The following is a 22,051-nucleotide window of genomic DNA, read 5'->3' as shown; positions in this document are numbered from 1 at the left end:
CCATAGTTTGTTTGTACCTCATTTATATATTGTTAAGTCTTGGCCCTTGACCTCTGGATATGCCCAAAACACCTGGCCCTGTGTCTGTTTTTGCTCTCAAGACCCAGTCCCAGGAGAGTGGCACTGACCTGGGTGTTGCCATGAAACTCAACTTTCAGCACCATGGTCAGAGTCTATGGGGCAACCTGCCTCTGCCAGTTTCCACTATCTCAGTTGGTAGGGTGGTGTGTGTGTGTGTGTGTGTGTGTGTGTGTGTGTGTGTGTGTGTGTTAGAGGATGGGGGAAATAATGGAAATTGAACCCAGGTGTAATCTACATACAAACTATATCTCTAGCCTATTTATTTTGATATAAATAATGTCTCTCTAAGTGCTCAGGCTGGTCTTCAATCTCCTATCCCTCTGTCTCAGCCTACCAAATACTAGGACTACCATCATGCACACTGGCCTAGATCTCTCATTTCTTAATTATTATTATTTTTGATCTGGCTATTGAACCCAGGGGCACTCTATATCTGCTCTAAACACCCAGCCCTATTTTTATTCTTTATTTTTTTGTTTCAAGTCTTTAACTGCAATATAACCATGAAGTAAACAGTAATTAAACACCTACTAAATTTCCCCCCAAATAAAAAAAAAACATAAAACGTAAAGAGGAAAAAAACTCTTCCTATACTTGTAAAGCTTCTCAAATCATGTTAGAAGGGTCTCACATTCAATGATCAAGATATTTTAAAAGAGCAGTAATTATTTCCAATTTAAGAAAAAGTTTCCTTTCTGCCTCCCCCACTCCAAGTATTTAACATGAAAGAATGGGCTTCTGTACACATTAATTTTTTAATTGTGTGAAGCAGCAACAAGAACATCAATAAACTGGCATTTCTGTTTACAGTTGCTCCAAATTTTTTTCAATGTCAAAAACCATTATCCAGTGTTGCCATAAAACACAGACTGTAAATTTTAGGTAGCAAAGATTCAGAAACCAATGTTAGGTTAAAGAAATATAAAGCAGGGCATTGCACTAAATTTCTGGATCTAGTATACTAAAAAGAGTGAAACCTAGGGAAAACCTACTGTCTTATAGAGGAAGAAAGACCTGAAAAAGCTGATCTTTTTGGTTGTATATTTTTCACTGTGGGGATTTGCAGCATCTGGTAATTGAAGCAGACATTATCCCTGCCCTATAGCCTAGATCCCTCGCTCTCCACTCCAATAATCTACTACCGTATACCAAGTGCTGCAGACATGAGCCCAAGTCATCCCAGACAATCCAGTGCACAAAGTAAGTGTAATGCACTGGTGTGAAGTCTGAGATCCAGAAGAGTCCCTTTCAATCTTCATCAAAATTCTGCTGTAGAAGAAAATTGGCAGCCAAATTCTCATTCTTCTCACAAGCAAAATATGCCAATATCACAAGTTCTTCAGGAAATCCTAATGCATTTAACATTTCTATAGCTTCCTTTTCCTGGCGTGCTACTTGAATGTAGTTCAATGCTCACTTCAGCCTTCTGCAATTCCTTCAGGGCCACCTCCACCTCCACCTCCATTTTCACCTCTTCCTCCTCCTCCTTATTCTCCTCCTCCTCCCTCACCTCCTCTTCCTCCTCCTTTTTCTTCTTCTCCTCTTTTTCCTCCTCTTCCTCCTCCTCCTCCTCCTCCTCCCTCCTCCTCTTCCTCCTCCTTTTTCTTCTTCTCCTCTTTTCCTCCTCCTCCTCCTCCTCCTCCTCCTCCTCCTCCTCCTTTTTCTTCTCCTTGACAACCAGCTTCTTGAACTGGTTCATTTAATGTCTGAATAAAATGCTCCAGTTATTAGCTAATTTGCTGAAGTAATTGAGGATTTTCTCAACCTATTTGTTGTAGCAGTGCTGGAAGCAGGGGAGGATTCTCTTGAAAAATTTTTCTCATCTTTTGGAACTGAGGCTGATTTCATAAAAATCAAGGGGATGTCTTCCAGAGCTTGTTGTTTGAGTCGCTGCTGTTGTAGTTGCTGCAGCTGCCTTCACTGCTGAAGACTGAGGTGCCCCAGTACTAGTGACCTGAGCAGGTCAATTATGGCCTGACTTTCTCTATCTCCGGGTTCCCATTAGGAGGTAGCCCTCTACTCTGTCAGGATTGTTGAAACTGGCTCTCAGGGCTGCGATTACTCACTCTCGTTCATAGCCCATTGACATCATCTCTGTTACCATGTTCTCCCAAGACTGGCCTGTCACGAGAGCACTTGTTGCATCTTTAAAAAGGTTTGACCGAGAAGAATCTCCTGATGTACTGTCAGATGATGCTGGGCTGGTAGCCACTGGTGTCTCTACTGGCTTTTCTGCAGGCTTCTCTTGCTGAGCTGCACTAGCGGCGCAGGCTCAGAGGATGCTGTGGTTGGTGCTGGAGTGGTGGACACAGGTGTAGATGTGGGAGCCACAGCAGGGGTGGAGGCTGGGCCCGAGCCACAGTTGTTGCTGTGGAGGAGCAGGATTTGATTCCTGAGTTGTAGGCTGGTGATGGTGTTGACATTGCTTTGAGTTTTGTCCCCATAACTGCCACAAAGTCTTTCTCATGAATTTTTTTATTTTTTGAGAGCAGTATCCTCATTAAGGATTTTGCATGCATTAATTAATTTTTGACCTGCTACTGGAAAGGCATCTGTCCCCTTTTCAGATTCAATCCTCTTCCCCTGGCCTCATAGCTGCTCAGGTAACTGCGACCTTCCATGCGAGTATGCCAGCTGTTGAGGTGCCAGGGACTCCACGAGAGCAGCAGAGAATCCACTACCTCACCACAGGATGGTTGCTGCCAATCTTTTGGCTTCTATTCTTTATTTTGAAACAGGATCTCACTAAGTTGCGAAGGGCCTAAGTAGCTGAGGCCGGCCACGAACTCTGATCCTCCTGTCTCAACCATTCATGTCCTGAGATGACCAGCATGCACATAGGCTGAGAGCTGTTGATTCTTCATCAATCCTGCCATGGGCTTCCTAGAACATAACCTTCTGGGAGTGAAGTGGAAGAGCAGAAGCGAACCACAGAGGGTGGAGGTGTTGGGTTTGGCGATGGTGGGATACATCGCAGCCAGAAGGATACAGGAGCCCAGTCTTCCTTCGGTACCCGGGGGCTCTCAGACCAGAGAGTCCAACCTGGAGCTTTTCCCAGGATGGTGAACTTTGTCTCCTCCCTTTGTTCCTCTCCCCTCTGAAGGTAGGTGAGGCTCTCACAAAGTCCTATTGTTTGTTGGAAATGCTAACCCAACCTGGGTTACGCCCACAGTTGGCCTCCACCACCCCTCAGCCTCAATTAAATTTCCTGAGCCAGGCATGGTGATGCCTGGTTCCTAGGTTGAGGACAGCCTCAGTAATGTAGCGAGAATCTCAGCAACCTAGAGAGGCCCTGTTTCTAAATAAATAGAAAGGGGTGGGAATACAGCTCTGGGTAGAATGCCCCTGGTTCAATCCCTATTTAAACATACACACACACACACGCACACATGCACACACACACACTCATGTGTGTGTGTGTGTGTGTGTGCGTGTGTGTGCGCATGTGTGATTACAAGTTACTTTAAAAAAAGGAAACAAAATAATGGCAAGTGTATGCAAACCAACCAAAGAAACAGAAACCTTGCTTGGACCCCACCATCATTCCAGATGCCTTTCAGATGCCCCATTTCTCCCTGTCCTCCATTCTCAGAGGCTCCCAAGTTCTAGGTCCACATTTCCTCACCCCACCTGACCCTATCTGATGTCCACCAACCTAGACCAGTAGTATAGTAACTTCTGAGGCTCCAATGGCATCTGGGTTCTTCCGAAGTCCAGGGGACCCTTTTTATTTTGTGTTGCTTTATTATACTTGACCTGATCCTTAGATACAAGGCAAGAACAGTACATCCTCACCTAGCTTCTGGGAGACCACCATGCTCCTTCTGCTCTTGCCTTTCCTCCTCCTTCGTTTCCTCCTCCTCTTTCTCCTCGTTCTGCTTCTCGTCCTCCTCCTCCAGTCTCCTCCTACTGTTCCTCCTCCTCTCCCTCCTTTTCCTGTTGCTCCACCTCTTCATTCTCCTCCTCTTCTGCTCCTTCTCCCTCTTTTTTTCTTAATCTCTCTCCTTTTCTGGCTGCTCCAAGACCTTGCCTCCAGGTCCCATATCCTCTCCTTAGCCCTTAATGTCACCTGTCTCAGGGGCTTTTTCCAGGCCTATGTCTGGTAAAGTACTGGTTTACCATCTATGAGATCTTTTAGTTGATACCTAGCACTGCAAAGGGAGAGAGAGAGAGAGAGAGAGAGAGAGAGAGAGAGAGAGAGAGAGAGAGAGAGAGAAATAGATTTGTTTCCAAGAAGGAAATTCTGTGGACCACCAGGCTGCAATTCCACAGGACTGACTGGGAACGCAGCAAGAACAGATATTACAATCATGATCAGGAATTTTTCTTCTCAGGGAAAGCTCCATTTTGCCCCTGAGAATTTTGAGTGATTGAAAGAGACCTGGCCACGTAATCTATCCAGGATAGCCTCAGTCACATAGAGTCATTGGATTGTAGCTGTTAACCACATCTACCAAAACACAGGCACAGCAACACTCAGACTAGTATAGGACTGAAGGACCAGAGACCAGCCAGGCCCAGTTGCCTCAGAGCAGCAGCGGCCCTCCAAGAAGCCGCAGGCTGGTGGGATCTGTTTTCACACCCAGGGTTTGGCTGGGTTTCTGAGAGTCTTGCTAAGTCAAGAGACTGCAATCCTCCTGTCTCAGCCTCTTACAAAGTCCTGGGATTACAGGCATGCGCTACCACACCCAGCTTGAATATATTATCCAGAAACAGAATACTTCATCATATGGTAATCGCATATTTAATTATTGTGTGTGTGAGTGTACATGATTATGTGTGAGTGTGTGTGTATGTGTTACATGGTTCTACAGATTGAATCCAGGTAAACCCTATATCTGAGCCAAATGACAGCATATATATATATATATATATATATATATATATATATATATATATATATGCATGCATACACTGTGGGGAGAAACCCAGGGGCCTTCTACATTCATGCTATACTCAGCCCTATTTTATAATTTCTTTGGAAACAAGGTCTCACTAAGTTGCTGAGAGCCTCACTAAGTAGCTGAGGCTGGCTTTGAACCTGTGCAATCCTTCTTTTTCAGCCACCAAGCACTGGGATTACAATCTTACAGCATCACGCCCGGTCCAACCTTATTATATTTTGAACAAAGGTTTTGCTAAGTTGCCCAAGCTGGCCTCGAACGAGCATTCCTTCTGCCTCAGCCTCCTGGGTACTGGGATCACAATCATATGTCACAGAGGCCAGCTTCCACTGGTAATATTTTGAGGATCAATCATGGATTTGCGAAACGACTACACCATGTTCATTTAGGGGCAGTCCAATAAGCAACACCAGGCCATGGTTATTGGAGGTTTTATTCCATACAGAATCCCAGGCCCTTGACAATCAGCTCTCACCATAGATGAACCCCTATGTGCTGTTGGTGGTGAGGTAAATAATTGATGGATGTCCTCACAAAAACTGGCATTTCAGCTGATGCTTGAACACCGCTCCTCCCTGTCTAACAGAACTGGGAGATGCGGGTATCGCTACAAATAAACACGAAGGGGCTGAGTGTGGAGAAGCCCGAAGACACCAGGAAAGCGAGGTTCCTCAGCCAGTGCGCTGGGCTCCGGACCTGGGTTATCCAAAGGGACAAAATACCAGACAGACCATAGAAGAAGAGGAACAAGCTCATGAGGACCAGGATGGTGCAGGTGGCTCTGACCTCGCACGCCACCCTGCGGGAGCGGCTGATACCGCGCATGCGCCGCACGTGCCTCCAGTGGCGGAACAGCATCAGGACCATGAAGATGCTGCACCAGGCCATGAGGGCCAGACACAGGCTGTCCGAGAAGGCGTAAGTGAGTGCAGTAGCTGAAAAGTGCAGTCCGCCTACCATAGGTGAGGAGCAATACAGGTACATGTTCTCTGAGTTCACGTTTTTACTATTTATTGGGCCAGTTACAAACATTGGAATACTGATATTTAACACAAAATGGAGAACCCAGCAGCAGAAACAGCAGAGAACGATGCTCGTTCGGGATTGCATTCTGAACTCTGCCCGCACAGAAATGCTCGAACTCAGTTTCAGGGCCTGGAAGCCGCTGAGGAAGCAGGTGGTGCTCAGGGAAGCCCCTCTGGCCACTCTGTGTAAATAGAAGAGCAGTTTACAGCCCGTGGCGTCCAGGAAAGACTTCACCCCCAACGCCGCCATGGTCTGCGGGATCCCCTTAGACAGAAGCACTAAGTCGTTAGCCAAGAACAGCTGGCTGACGATCAAGTCTGCGGGCCTCAAGATCTGTGCAGTGAGAAAAGTGCAGTTGTACAGGCAAAGGAGGCCAGAATTTGCGAGGACTCCCATGGCAGTCTGGATGAGGAAGGCCATTCCCCAGCCCAAGTCCACAGAAACCAGCCCATCCATGCAGAGGAGATGTGGGCTTTGATTTCTGTTTCTGAATCAGAAGAAGCTTAGAAACTGAGAAAAGAGAACTGGGTTATTCTAATTGTATCCAGAAAGTGCAACTTGTCAAACGCTTATCATTGCAAATCAATATGAATGCTAAAAACAGATGATTTATTTTTTAGTGGTACTGGGAATTGAAGCCAGAAGTATTCTTTCTCTGAGCTACACATCCATCCATGTTTATATTTTTCTACTGAAAAAAGGCTCCCTACTTGCTGAGGGTCTTTCTCAGTTGCTGAGGCTACCCTCCAACCCACAGTCCTCCAGTCTCAGGCTCCCAGTAGTGGGATCGCAGGTGTGCTCCACCAGGCCTGGCTAACAACAGATAGTTGAGATTTCACATGCCAGTGGAACCATACGGTGTTTGTTTCTGTCCCTTACTTATTTCACGTCACATAATTTTCTCTGGTCCATCTTATTATCTCAAGTAACGGGATTTTCTCTGTCTTTATGGCTGAGTAGCATTCCACTTGCATGTGTTGCACATCTGCTTTATCCATTCAAACACAGGGTGGTGGGAGACGGGAGTGACTGGCTAACAGGCACAAAGACATGGCCAGGGAGGAGGAATAAGTTCTGGGCTTCCAGTTAACAACATTGTATCATATCAGTCTAAGTAGCTAGAGGAGACTTTGAATGTTCTCTGCACATAGAAATGACAAGAGGATTCAATGAAGAATATCTCAAGTATCTTGAGCTGATCGATTCACAATATATAAATGTACAAAAATCTACACTTTATCTCATGAAGATATGTAGTTCTTAGCTGGACACAGTGGTCCATGCCTGTAATTGCAGTACTTGGGGGATGAGACAGGAGTATTGTAGGTCCAGGACAGCCTCAGCAATTTAGTGAGATTCTCAGAAACTTATTGAGATACTGTTTCCAAATAAAAAAAAAATAAAATGGCTAGTGTGAAGCTCAACGGTAGAATATCATGGGTTCAATCCATAGTACAATAAAAAGGTGAGAAGCAGGTGTGGTGGTACACACTTGTAATCACAATTTCAGGAGGCTGAGACAGGAGAATCATGGTCAAGGACAACCTCAGCTACTACTTAGTGAGGCCCTTTGCAACTCAGTGGGACCCCGTATCAAAATAAAGAATACAAAAATTAGGGCTGGGAGTGTAACTTGGAGGTAGAATGCCTCTGGGTTCCATCCCAAGTACAGCAAAAATAAAAACATGAAGGTGAGAAAAAATTGTTTTGTAGAACTAGAGATTCATTCAGTGACATTCTACCACTAAGATACACCTCCAGCCCTGCTTTCTATTATTTATTTTGAAACAGGGTCTCACTAAGCTGTGAAAAACCTCACTAAGTAGCTGACTCTGGCTGTTCACTTGCAATCTGTTGTCTCAGCCTCTAAAGTACTGGGATTACAAAAGTGTGCCACCATACCCACTCAACCCATTAGTAAATTTCTCTTCCGAGGGCCTCCCAAAGGTACTGAGGCTGGCCTTGAATCTGGAATCTTCCAGTCTCGGCATTTCAATAACTGGGATTACAGGCCTGTGCCACCTCTCCCAGCTCCAACACTGTGACATATACTACTATTTGCAACACTATAATGAGTGTAGTTCATTCAGCCCCAACCAGAGATTTTGAATAAATCCTGGCGTATCATCACCACATGATGGAGCACAGGAAGCTCTGTTGTGATACAGAGGTTCTTGATGGCTGACATTCCAGGATGTACACTAATGAAGAGAGGAAACAAAACACAAAGAAAGAGTCAGATGATGTGCAATGACGGGTTCTTATTTTACTTTGCTAAGAATGAAAAAGAACTGGCATATTGGGGGCACATATATGTGGACGTGTGTGGTTATATTTTGTATTTTAAAAATTAAAGAATAAGAGCTGGGCATGGTGACATATGCTTGTGATCTCAGTACTTGGGAGACTGAGACAGGAGAATCACAGGTTTGCAGCCAGCCTCAGGCATGTAGTGAGGCCCTCTGCAACTTAGTGAGACCCTGTTTCAAAATAAAGAATAAAAAATGGCCTGGGGGTGTAGCTCAGGGATAAAATGCCCCTGCGTTCAATTCTAGGTACCTCAAGCAAATTAAAAAATAAATTGGCCCCTAAATGGACAGTGAAGGGAGAGAACCAGACAGAGGACTCAGGATGCAGCCGGAATGATCCTACTGTGTCTTGTTTATTGTTTTGGCTTAGATCTATACATATTTGCTAAAAAAATTCATGATGCTAAAACATTGTCAAATATAACTTGTAAACTTAAAAGTTAGGTGTGGTGGGGCATGCCTGTAATCCCAGTACTTGGGAAGCTGAGACAAGAGGACTGCAGGTATGAGGCCAGCCCCAGCAACTTAGCAAGACCCTTTTAAAATAAAAATAAGCAACTTCCAGGAGGATGGAGAGAGAGTGAAGCAGCACATACCAGTCCTGCCGACACCCCATCTTCATTGCTTTGCAAACAGCATTCTGCAAAGCCAGAAAATACTACCAGTAGAGGAATAAAACGACAGGTACAAAGATGGAGGAAAAGAAAGGTTACAAGACTGATCAGAGAGCAGAAAAGAAACCTGCCCACCTTGCAGCGGCAGACACCACAGCGGTGCCATCTTGCCTCATTTCATCTTACTCCAGAGATATACAGGAAAATAGCCAAGGGCCTGAAGTGAGCAACTGGGCATAATCTGAGTGGTGGGACATTGGTTTTCTCTGTTTAAACACTTGCTGCATCTTCTAGCGGGGGAGGCCAAGCTTGCCGGGCCCTCCAGGGATCCAGAGCAAGAATACCAAGGAGGCAAAAGACCTCTACGAAGAAAATTATAAATATTGAAAGCTGGGCGTGGATGTACGCTTGTAATCCCAGCATTTGAGAGCCTGAGAGTGGAGGATTGGGCTTTGCAAGCAGGCTCAGCTTCTTAGTGAGGCCCTTTGAAACTCAGTGAGATTCTGTTTCAAAATGAAGAATAAGTCAGGCGTGGTAGCACACGCTTGTAATCTCCACGCTTGGGAGGAGGAGATAGGAGGATCGCGCAGGTTCGAAGCCAGCCTCGCATGCTGGCTTAAGAGACACTGTTTCCAACTAAAAAATATATAAATAGATCTGGGAGTGTTACCCAGAGGTAGAAGGGTTTTCAGGAATGCCAGTACCACCAAAAAAAAAAAAAAAAGAAGAAGAAGAAAAAAATAGGTCAGATGGTATAGCTTGGAGATTGAATGCCCCTGGTTGCCATCCCCAGACCTAAAAAAAATTGCAAAAGAATTTGAAGAAGACCTTAGAAGATGAAAAGATATTCCCTGTTCATTGATAGGCAGAATAAATATCATCAAATGGCCATCCTTCCAAAAGTGATCTACAGATTCAATGCAATACCATTAATTTACCAAGATTATCCAACAGGCATAGAAAAATCAGTCTTTAAATTTATTTGGAACAGCAAAAAATCCAGGATAGCCAAAGTAGTTCTCAGCAACAAAAACCATGCAGGAGGAATTACAATACCTGACTTTAAACCATACCAGAAAGCCCTAGTAATAAAAAGAGCATGGTACTGATACAAAAACAGATATACAGACCAATGGAGCAGAATAGAAGACTCAAAAACAAATCCATAGACTTACAACTAATTTATGTTTGACAAAGTGCCGAAAATATACACTGGGAAAAAATAGCCTGTTCAACATATAGTGATGTTAAAACTGGTTAATCATATGCAAAATATGGAAATGAATCCCACTTTCTCACCCTGAACAAAGTCAATTCAAGATGGATCAAAGACTTAGAAATTAGACCAGAGACCTTGAGGCTCCTTGAAGGGAGCATGGGTCCAACACTGCAATACATAGACATAGGTAAAAACTTTCTCAACAAGACCCCTAAGGCACAAGAAACTAAAAGGTGAATCAATACGTAGGATTGCATTAAACTGAAGAGCTTAGGTGCCACAAAAGAAACTAACAAATACCTCAACCAAGAGCCAACAGAATGGGAGAAGAGTTTTGCCACTACTCCTCTGATCGAAGACTAATATCTAGAATATACAGAGAACTCAAGAAACACAGCACTAAGAAAACAACCCTATCAAAAGTGAACAAGTGAACTCAATAGACATTTCACGAAGGTAGAAATTCAAATGGCCAATAAATGCATGAAAAAATGCTCACCATCATTAGCAATCAGAGAGATGCAAATCAAAATTACCCTGAGATTCCACCTAACACCAAGTAGAATGGCAATCACTCAAAAAAGAAACAGCAACAAATGTTGGTGAAGATGTGCAGAAGTAGGAACTCTAATACATTGTTGGTGGGACTGCAAATTAGTGGAATCACTTTGAAAAGCAGTGTGGAGGATCCTCAGAAGAATGGGAACAAACTTACCATATGATCCAGCAATACCACTCCTGGGTATCTACCAGAAAGAAAGGAAATCAAACTACCGGAATAATGCATATGTATCTATGTTCACAGCTGCACAATTCACCATTGCCAAACTATGGAACCAGCCAAGATGTCCTTCAACAGATGAGTGGATTACAAAACTATGGGATATACACACAATGGAATTTTACTCAGCCATAAAGAAAAACACAGTTATGTCATTTACAGGGACATGGATGAGACCGGAGGACATTATGCTAAGTAAGATTAGTCAGTCACAAAAATAAGAAATTGGATGCTCTCCCTAATATGCAAAAGCTAGAAAAGCATGGGCCATAAGAGGAACTCTAGACAAAGAAGGAGATTCTATAGATGAGCAAATAAGGCGACCTAACTGGGGGGATGGGATAGGGAAGAGGGAGATTCTCTCATGCTCAGGATGTACTTTAACAAACATATCAATATCGATCAGTAAGCCAAACATGAGAAGGAGGGCGGGGGAGAAAATGGAGTGGGAACTGGGTAAGGGCTAATTGTGTGATATGTGCATGTATGTCTCCACCATCCACCATCTCATTAATATGTATGAATACAATGCACCAATAAAAAAATTTGAAAATAAAATAAAAATAACCCAAGTACGGTTGTGCATGCTCATAATCTCAATCCTTGGGGGGGCTGAGACAAGAGGGCTGCGGTTTCATGGCCAGCCTGAGCTACTTAGTGAGGCCCTCTGCAACTTAGTGAGAACCTGTTTCAAAATAAAAAATACAAAGTCTGGCTGGGGGTATACCTCGGATTTAGAATTTAACTGGTTCAATTTCCAGCAAAACACACACACACACACACACACACACACACACACACACACACACACAATATTAGAATATTTCATATAGTAGAACTTACATAAGATCAAAGAAAAACATAAAACATAATTAAAATACTTTTTATAGCAAAATGCATATAGGAAGACTGGCATGGAGATTATTATTATAATCATTATTATTTTCATTTATGTTCTTGAAGATTGAACCCAAGGGAATCTACTGCAGAACTACACCCCCAGCCTTTTCTCTAATTTTCTATTTGAAAAAGGGTCTCACTAGATTGATCAGAGTCTCACTACTTGCTGAGGCTGCCTTCGAACCTGAGATCTTCCTGTGTCAGCCTTCCATGTACAGGGATTACAGGAATGTGCCATCATATCCAGTTTAAGTGTCCATTAAAAACCATTAAATATGGCCAGGCGTGGGCTCACGCTTGTAATCCCAGCATTTGGGAGGTGAGAACACAGATCACAGATCACGGAGAATCACAGATCATGGTTCACGGACAGCCTCATCTACTTAGTGAGGCACTCACTAATTTACTGAGACCCCGTTTCAAAATAAGGAATAAAAATTCAGGCAGGGGGTGTAGCTCAAAGGTCGAATGCCCCTGGGTTCCATCCCCAGATCACCCCCCCAAAAAAAAGAATTAAAAATAGGGCTGGGGTTGTAGCTCAGAGGTAGAATGCTTCTGAGTTCCATCCCCAGTACTGCAATCAATCAATCAATCAATCAATCAATCAATAAAGTTAAATAACAGCTTTTTGTTTTCTTTATTGGGTGGGTTGGCTTTTGAGCCAGGATCTCAATACATTGCCCTGAAAAGGCCTTGCTTGAACTTGTGATCTTCCTGTCTCAGTCTCCCCAGTAACTGGAATTACAGGTGTGCATCACCAAACCTGGCTGAAGCATATGTTTTCTAAGGAAGGAAATTAGGTAAACAACCATTTCTCAGGACAAAACCAAAAATTTCTTCACAAATATAACATATTTCCCCCATCAGAGATTACCCTGATAATGCTAATGAAATTTAAAAGTTTTTTAAATATAAAAATACATTTTAGCTGAGCTAAGTGGTGCAACTTGTAATCGCAGTACTTGGGAGTCTGAGACAAGTAGAAAACAGGTTCCCAGCCGGCCTCAGCAATTTAGTGAGGCTCTCTGCAACTTAGTGAGAGCCTGTCTCAAAGAATAACATAAATGGGGGGTGGCTGGAGTTGTGGCTCAGAGGGAGAATGCCCCTGTTCCATTCCCAGTATCCCAGTACCATACACACACACACCCCTACACATACAAAAAAAAACTACGTTTTTTTGCAAAGTGTCTAATTTAGGGTCATAGCTTCCTTTTGTGCAATGACTATTCTTATGAGAACTTTACGTTTTTATTGTCTACACAAAAGTAAAATGAATTAATTATGCTTTCTCATCCAGCATTATTTAATCTCAGATGAAAGTGAAAGCCTTCTAAGTTTTCTCCCTCCCTTCCCTTGTTTCTTGCTTTCTTTCCTTTTCTTTTGTTGTGGTACTGAGGGTTGAACCCAGGGGTGTTGTATCTCTGAAAAAGGTGGTGATGCTTGGTGGGGCATCGTGTAATACCAGTAATTGGGAAGTTGAAACAAGAGGATCACATATTTGAGGCCAGCTTCAGGAACTTAGAAAAATCCTGCTTTAAAATGAACAATAAACCGGGTGTGGTGGCGCACACTTGCATTTGGGAGACTGAGACAGGAGGATCGTTGCAGTTCATGGACAGCCTCAGGTACTTAGTGAAGCCCTTTGCAACTCAGTGAGACTCTGTGTCAAAGTAAAGAAATAAATAGGACTGAGGGTGTAGCTCAGAGGTAGAATGCCCCTGGGTTCAATCTTCAGTACCAATAATAAATAAATAAATAAATAAATAAATAAATAAATAAATAAATAAAGGGGCTAGATGTGTAAGTCAGAGGAAGAATGGCTCTGACTTCAACCCACAGCTACACACACACACAGACACACAAACACAACACAACACACACACACACAGAGAAACACACACACCCCTTACTTTCTGGGCTCCTAACAGGCAATCTCCCCTCATCCTCTGGCTATGATCTCACCATCACAGCAGATCAAGGGGACATGCACAGGCTGAGTGGAGCAACAGCTTGAGAAAGCTTCAGGTTTGGATCCCAATGGGTCTGAGGCAGGTGCCAAGGTTGGGGCCCATTGAGACACTATTAAACCCAGGTTAGTGCAGAATTGCATTTGGACATGATTCCAGGGACCAGCCCAGATTTTTCCTACATTCTAAGCCTTGAAAAGTCTTACAAACAGTGACTGTTTGTAAAAACAAGATTCTCTTTCTCTAAATGGGAGGTAGAGCTTACATTCACACGGATGCCACAAAATTTCTGCAGACATGAAATTACTGGCGCACTGAAGTGCATCCTACTCCCGAGACCCTTAAGAAGAGAGATGGAGGGGACGGTTTTGCACACAACATGCAGCATTCTCCGAAGCATGATGCTGCCATAGCCAACCAAAGCAAAACAGGCTACAAACACAAGTCTTATTTTCTTGTCCTAAGTAGCCACTGTCACCAGGTGACAGGGGTGTAAAAAGGAGCCAAGAGCTGAACATGCTCCAGACTCTTCATAAGCAGGAAAGCAAAGACTCTGCAGTCAGTGTACTCGTTCAGAGAGGCCATTGAAGGTGAGGCTGTGACAGAGGTGAACAAGGGATGTCAGGCCCCGAGACAGGAAGGCTGAGGTAATGCTATATCTCAGGAACTCCAGATAATATCTCTGATATATATATATATATATATATATATATATATATATATATATATATATATATATATATACCTACTGCAGATTGAACCTAGCAGCATTCTACCTCCAAGCTACACCCAGCATTTGTATTGCGTGAGCCTGGGATCCTCCTAACTCCAACTCAAAAGGACTGGAATTTCATGTGTGCACCCCTATGCCTGGCTCTGCTGCATATTTACTCTGTTCAGTCTTGATCCTGAGGGAAGCAAAGAACTAGAGACCTACATCACATTTTTCAATAACAAACGCTCTATTACCCCAAATATAGCTCTTTGCCTAAAAGAAGGTCAGCTTACCAAATGCTGTGTCTTGCTGGGGCAGTAGCTCACATGGCCAATCAGAGCATGTGTGCAGGAGGGACTGACTTATCCCTGGGATAAAGGTTTGGACGCCATGAGGTCATGTCCTAGCTGGCAGGTGATTATCATTTCACGTGTAAGTACATTGACAGCATATGCATGGGGATTTGAGATGATCTTTGAAAACATTTGTGAAATGTTCCAATTACTGAAAGCTATTTGCAGCTATTATTGTCATTATAGATTGTCTCCAACTTAAAATGGTTGGACTTTAGATCTTTCAACTTTCTTTCCTTCATTCTTTTTATCTTTCCTTCTTCCTTTCTCTTTCTCTCTCTCTTCTTTCTTTCTTTCTTTCTTTCTTTCTTTCTTTCTTTCTTTCTTTCTTTCTTTCTTTCTTTCTCCTTTCTTTTCTTCTTTCTTTTACTGGGGATTGAACCCATGGCATTCCACCTCTGACCTACAAACCCAGCCCTATTTTATGCTTTTTTTTTGTGGTACTGTGGATGGAACCCAGGGGCCTTCTACCTTTGGGCTATACTCCCACACCTTGTTTATATTTTTAATAGGGACAAGGTCTCAAAAGTTGCAGAGAGCTTCACAAAGTAGCTGAGGATAACTTTGAACATATGCCAGACCCCTTATTTTTATAATTTATTTAAAAATAGGGTATCATTAAGTTGTGGAGGACCTCATTAAGTAGCTGAGACTGGCCACGAACCTGAGGCCCTCCTTTCTCAGTCTTCCAAGTACTGGACTTACAAGTGAACACCACCATGCCTGGCTGATTTTTCAACATTATTTATTTATTATTATTATTATTATTATTATTATTATTATTATTATTATTACTGGTGGTGGTACTGGGGTTCCTGGAAGCCCTTCAACCTCCGGGATACACTTCCAGACCTATTTTATATTTTTATTTGGAAACAGGGTCTCCTAAGCCAGCATGCGGGGCTGGCTTCCAACCTGCGCGATCCTCCTGTCTCTGCCTCCCAAGCACGGGGATTATAAGTATGCGCCACCACGCCCGGCAGACTTTTCAATATTATGATGGTACATAAATGATACTTTGATGTTTGTGGTTTTGGTGTATAAAATGCATTTTCTTTTTGTGGTACTGTGGATGGTATCTAGGGGCTCTCTTCCTCCTGGGTTACACTTCCTGACCTATTTTATATTTTATTTGGAATCTAAGTCTCACTAAATTGCCGAGAGCCTAAGTAGCTGAGGCTGGATTGAAACCTGTGCAATCCTCCTGTATCAGGCTCCCAAATGCTGGGTTTAAAGCCTGTGCCACCACACCCAGCTCTGAAATGCATTTTTTGCTTACAATATTTTCAGCCTATGATGGTTTGATTGGGACATAGCCTCATCAGAAATTAAGGAACACCTAAAATCAGCTGAGAGACACAGAGATAGTAAAAAAAAAAGTGATGGCAGAAAACGAGAGAGAAAGAAAAAAGAAGGAAGAAGAGGAGAAGGAGGAGGAGGAGTAAATATTCCTTGATGGATTGCTTGAAAAATACTAAGTTGAAATATGGAAGATGAGCTGGCTGTAGTGACGCATGCTTATAACCCCAGTACTTGAGAGGCTGAGATGGAGAATAGCCACTTCATGGCCAGCCTCAGCAACTTAGTGAGGCCCTTTCCAACTTCATGAGATGCTGTTTCAGAAAAAAGAATAAAATAGCCTTGGATTGTAGCTCAGGGGTAGAATGTCCTGAGTTCCATCCCCAGTACTAAATATATGTATTTATATATGTCTACATTCCATGGTTTGTCTGGACCTCATCTATATCATGGTAAGTCCTGGATCTTGACCTCTGGATGTGACCAAAACACCTGGCCCTCTGTCTGATTTTCCTCTCACGATACAGCCCCAGGAGAGTGGCTCTCATGGTCACCAGCAGTAGCACTACCTGGGTGTTGCCATGAAACTCAACTTTCAGCACCATGGTCAGAGTCTATGGGGCAACCTGCCTCTGCTGTTTTCTACTATCTCATTTGTTAGGGTGGTGTGTGTGTGTGTGTGTGTGTGTGTGTGTGTGTGTGTGTGTGTGTTTGTTGTAGGTTGGGGGGGCAAATACTGGAAATTGAACCCAGGTTCAATCTACATCCAAACTATGTCTCTACCCTATTTATTTTGATATAAATAATGTCCCTCTAAGTGCTCAGGCTGGTATTCAATCTGCCATCCCTCACTCTCAGCCTAAAATATTAGGTCTAACATCATGCACACTGGCCTACACTTCTCGTTTCTTAATTATTTTTTGAAGTGGGGATTAAACTCAGGGATAATCTACATCTGAGCTAAACCCCCAGCCCTATTTTTATTCTTTATTTTTTGTTTCAAATATCTTACTGCAATATAACCATGAAGTAACCAGTAATTAGATACCTACTAAATTTCCCCAAAATAACAAACAAAAAATGTAAACAGGAAAATAACTCTGCCTATGCTTGTACGGCTTCTCAAATCATTTTAGAAGTTGTCTCACATTCCATGATCAAGATATTTTAAAGTAGCATTTAAGAAAAAGTTTCCTTTCTCCCTCCTCCACCCAAGTATTTAACATGAAAGAATGGGCTTCCATACACATTAAGTTTTTAATTGTGTGAAGCAGCAATAAGAACCATCAATAAATTGGCATTTCTGTTTACAGTAGCTCCAAATTTTTTTCAATGTCAAAAACCATTATCCAGTGTTGCCACAAAATAGAGACTATAAATTCTAGATGGCAAAGATACAGAAAGCAATGTGAGGTTAACAAAATATAAGGCAGGGCATTACACTAAATTTCTGGATCTAGTATACAAAAAGAGTGAAACCTAGGGAAAACATACTGTTTTATGAGGAAGAAAGACCTGCAAAAGCTGATCTTTTTGGTTATATATTTTTCACTGTGGGGATTTGCAGCATCTGCTAATTGAAGCAGACATTATCCCTGCCCTATAGCCTAGATCCCTCGCTCTCCACTCCAATAATCTACTACCGTATACCAAGTGCTGCGGATATGAGCCCAAGTCATCCCAGACAATCCAGTGCACAAAGTAAGTGTAATGCACTGGTGTGAAGTCTGAGATACAAAAGAGTCCCTTTCAATCTTCATCAAAATTCTGCTGTAGAAGAAAATTGGCAGCCAAATTCTAATTCTTCTCACAAGCAAAATATGCCAATATCACAAGTTCTTCAGGATATCCTTATGCATTTAACCTTTCTATAGCTTCCTTTTCCTGGCATGCTACTTGAATGTAGTTCAACGCCCAGTTCCACCTTCTGCAATTCCTCCAGGGCCACCTCCACTTCCACCTTCACCTCCACTTCCATTTCACCTCTTTCTCCTCCTCCTCCTTCTCCTCCTTCTCATTCTCTTCCTCCTCCTGTTTCTCCTCCTCCTCCTTCTGTTCCTCCTCCTCTTTCTTGACTACCAGCTTCTTGAATTGATTCATTTAACATCTGAATAAAATGCTCCTGTTTTTGGCTAATTTCTTGAAGTAATTGGGGATTTTCTCAACCTATTTGTTGTAGCAGTGCTGGAAGCAGGGGAGGATTCTCTTGAAAAAATTTTCTCATCTTTTGGAACTGAGGCTGATTTCATAAAAATCAAGGGGATGTCCTCCAGAACTTGTTTGAGTCGCTGCTGTTGTAGTTGCTGCAGCTGCCTTCACTGCTGAAGACTGAGGTGCCCCAGTACTAGTGACCTGAGCAGGGTCAATTATGGCCTGACTTTCTCTATCTCCAGGTTCCCATTAGGAGGTAGCCCTCTACTGTCAGGATTGTTGAAACTGGCTCTCAGGGCTGCGATTACTCGCTCTCGTTCATAGCCCATTGACATCATCTCTGTTACCATGTTCTCCCAAGACTGGCCTGTCACGAGAGCACTTCTTGCGTCCTCAAAAAGGTTTGACCGAGAAGAATCTCCTGATGTACTGTCAGATGATGCTGGGCTGGTAGCCACTGGTGTCTCTACCGGCTTTTTTGCAGGCTTCTCTTGCTGAGCTGCACTAGCGGCGCAGGCTCAGAGGATGCTGTGGTTGGTGCTAGAGTGGTGGACACAGGTGTGGACGTGGGAGCCACAGCAGGGGTGGAGGCTGGGCCCGAGCCACAGTTGTTGCTGTGGAGGAGATAACTATGGTGGTGGCAAGATTTGATTCCTGAGTTGTAGGCTGGTGCCAGTATCATTGCTGTGGGTTTTGTCCCAATACCGCCACAAAGTCTTTCTTATCAATTTTATACTCTTTGAGATCAGTACCATCATTAAGGATTTTGCCTGCATAGGGTAATTTTTGACCTGCTACTGGAAAGGCATCTTTCCTCTTTTCATATTCAATCCTCTCCACCTGGCCTTGTCGCTGTGCAGGTGATTGCAGCCTTCCCTGCGAGTGCGCCGGCCATGGAGGTGCCAGGGGCTCAGTGAGAACAGCAGGGAATCCACTAACTCACCATGGGATGGTTGCCTCCATCCTCGTGACTTCTATTCTTTATTTTTTTTAAAATTTATTTATATTTTGGCGGTACTGGGGTTCCTGGAAATTCTTCTACCTCCGGGTTACATACCCCGACCTATTTCTATATTTTTATTTGGAAACAGAGTCCTTTAGGCCGGCGAGGCTGGCTTCAAACCTGCGCCATCCTCCTGTCTCCGCCTCCCAAGCACGGGGATTACAAGCGTGCGCCACCACGCCCAGCCTCTATTCTTTATTTTGAAACAGGGTCTCACCAAGTTCCAGAAGGCTTAATTAAGTAGCTGAGGCCCGGCACAAACTGTGATCCTCCTGTCTCAACCTCCCATGTACTGAGATGACCAGCATGCACACTGGCTGAGAGCTGCTGTTTCTTTATAAATCCTGCCATGGGCTTCCTAGAACCTACCCTGCTGGGAGTGAAGTTGGAAGAGCAGAAGAGAACTGCAGAGGGTGCAGGTGTTGGGCTTGGTGATGGTGGGATACGTCACACCCAGAATGATACAGGAGCCCAGTCTTCCCTCAGTTTCCTAGGGCTCAGACCAGAGACCCCAACCTAGAGCTTTTCCCAGGATGGCGAGCTTTGTCTCCTCCCTTTGTTCCTCTCCCCTCTGAGGCTCTGTGAGGCTCTCACAAAGTCCTATTGTTTGTTGGAAATGCTAACCCAACCTGGGTTACTCCCACAGTTGGCCTCCACCACCCCTCAGCCTGAGAGGCCAAGAAAATAGCACAGTCCCTGACAGCCCCCGGTGTGCACACTGCTAGACTGCAGGCTGTAGTGCAGGCCAGAAGGACTCACTTCCTTTTCTATTCAACCCAAAGAGCAGCAGCACTTACCCCGTGAGGTGCATACAGTAGGTGTACTCAGCACAGAGCCCTGCGTACCACACATGCCCAATACTTTTGGCCTGCAGTGTTCCAGGGTCAGGACTCCAAGATCTCCCTCCCTTCCCTCCAGAGGACTGAGCTGCACCTCTGGGATCCTGAGGGATCTGGCTGGGAGGGAGGTGCTGCTGCAGCGTCATGCCCTGAACTCACAGTTCCCTGTCCTCCCTCTGCTCCCACTGCAGAGGACTTTGGCCCTGGCCCTGCACCAGCTCTCCTCCAGCTCTCAGCCCTTTGCTCCAGTGGGGGGCCACTGGCAGCCAGTGACCATTCCAGTTTGAATCAGTTAAATTCCTTGATCCAGGAATGGTGGTGCATGCCTATAATCCCAGTACTCTGGAAGCTGAGAGGTTCCTAGGTTGAGGACAGACTCAATAATGTAGCGAGAATCTCAGCAACCTAGAGAGACCCTGTTTCTAAATAAATAGAAAGGGGTGGAAATACAGCTCCACACACACAGGGAGAAGTTTCTCTTCCTCTGTACACCTTCCTTTCCCAAGAAAGGTATTCATATGTATTTGTGTGTGTGTGTGTGTGTGTGTGTGTGTGTGTGTGTGTGTGTGATTACAAGTTACTTTAAAAAAGAAACAAAATAATGGCAAGTGTATCCAAACCAACCAAAGAAACAAAAACCTTGCTTGGACCCCACCATCATTTCAGATGCCCTTCAGAAGCCCCATTTCTCCCTGTCCTCCCTTCTCAGAGGCTCCCGAGTTCTAGGCCCACATTTCCTCACCCTTCCTGACCCCATCTGGCTTCCACCCACCCAGACCAGTAGGATAGCAACTTCTGAGGCTCCAATGGCATCTGGGTTCTTCCGAAGTCCAGGGGACCCTTTTTGTTTTGTGTTGCTTTATTATACTTGACCTGCTCCTTAGATACAAGGAAAGAACAGTACATCCTCACCTAGCTTCTGGGAGACCACCATGCTCCTTCTGCTCTTGCCTTTCCTCTTCCTCTCTCCCTCCTCATCTTTCTCCTTCTTTCCTCCTCCTCCTCCTCGTCCTATTCCAGTTCCTCTTCTTCCTGCTCATCCTCCTATTCCTATTCCTCCTCCTCCTCCTCTTCCTCCTTCTCCTCATCCCCCTGCTCATCCTCCTGTTCCTATTCCTCCTCCTGCTCCTCTTCCTCCTTTTCCCCCTGCTCCTCATCCTCCTGCTTTTCCTCCTTCTCATCCTCCTCCTAGTACTCTTTCTCTTCCTCCTTCTCTTTCTCCTCCTGCTGATGCTCCTCCTGCTGCTCCTCTTCCTCTTTCTCCTCCTCTTATTACTCCTCCTGATGCACCTTCTCCTCCTCTTCCTCCTCCTTCTTCTCCTCATCTCCTCTTCCTCCTTTTCCTGCTCCTACTCCTCCTTCTCCTCTGCCTCTTCCTCCTGCTCTTTCTCTTCTTCTTCCTCCTCCTGATGCTCCTCCTTCTCCTCTTCCTCCTCCTCCTACTTTCTCATCCTTTCTCCTCCTCTGTCTCCCCTCTTCCAGCTCCTCCTTCTTCTCCCCTTCTGGTTGCTCCAGGACCTTGCCTCAAGTCTCATATCCTCTCCATAGCTCTAAACGTCACCTCTCACAGGGGTTTTTTCAGGCCTATGCCTGGTAAAGTACTGGCTTACCATCTATGAGTTCTCTTGGTTGATGCCTAGTACTGCTAAGGGAGAGAGAGAGAGAGAGAGAGAGAGAGAGAGAGAGAGAGAGAGAGAGAGAATGAGAATGAATATAAATAGATTGGATTTTAGGAAGGAAATACTATGGTCCACTAGACTATGCACCACAGGAGTGGCTGGGAACGCAGCTAGAATAGATATTACAGTCACAGGCAAGATTTTTTCTTCTCAGGGAAAGCTCCATTTTGCCCCTGAGAATTTTGAGTGATTGAAAGAGACCTGGCTACAT

The 22,051-nt window shown here is 44.1% G+C and overlaps 1 protein-coding gene and 2 pseudogenes across 3 annotated transcripts in view; all 3 read right to left on the bottom strand.

Moving 5' to 3' along the window:
- The window catches only part of LOC308268624 (leukocyte immunoglobulin-like receptor subfamily A member 5), a gene marked incomplete at both ends in the record, with an annotated part of 464,412 nt that overhangs the window by 91,469 nt on the left and 350,892 nt on the right, over nt 1–22,051 (bottom strand). The gene's annotated exons all lie outside the window — the stretch shown is intronic.
- On the bottom strand, nt 1,330–20,307 carry LOC308267890 (UV excision repair protein RAD23 homolog B-like; annotated as a pseudogene). Its single transcript has 4 exons — nt 20,120–20,307; nt 19,692–19,695; nt 18,248–19,195; nt 1,330–1,552 (listed from the first exon to the last, which is right to left on the bottom strand). The product of its transcript is annotated as a UV excision repair protein RAD23 homolog B-like (transcript).
- Nucleotides 1,662–3,053, bottom strand: LOC308267891 (UV excision repair protein RAD23 homolog B-like; annotated as a pseudogene). Its single transcript has 2 exons — nt 2,919–3,053; nt 1,662–2,664 (listed from the first exon to the last, which is right to left on the bottom strand). The product of its transcript is annotated as a UV excision repair protein RAD23 homolog B-like (transcript).

This window comes from Muscardinus avellanarius (genome assembly GCF_963383645.1).
Source record: "Muscardinus avellanarius genome assembly, chromosome: 10".
Taxonomy (NCBI): Eukaryota; Metazoa; Chordata; class Mammalia; order Rodentia; family Gliridae; genus Muscardinus; species Muscardinus avellanarius.
Note: the sequence above shows the minus strand (reverse complement) of the source record. Positions and strands in the feature narration are given on the sequence as shown.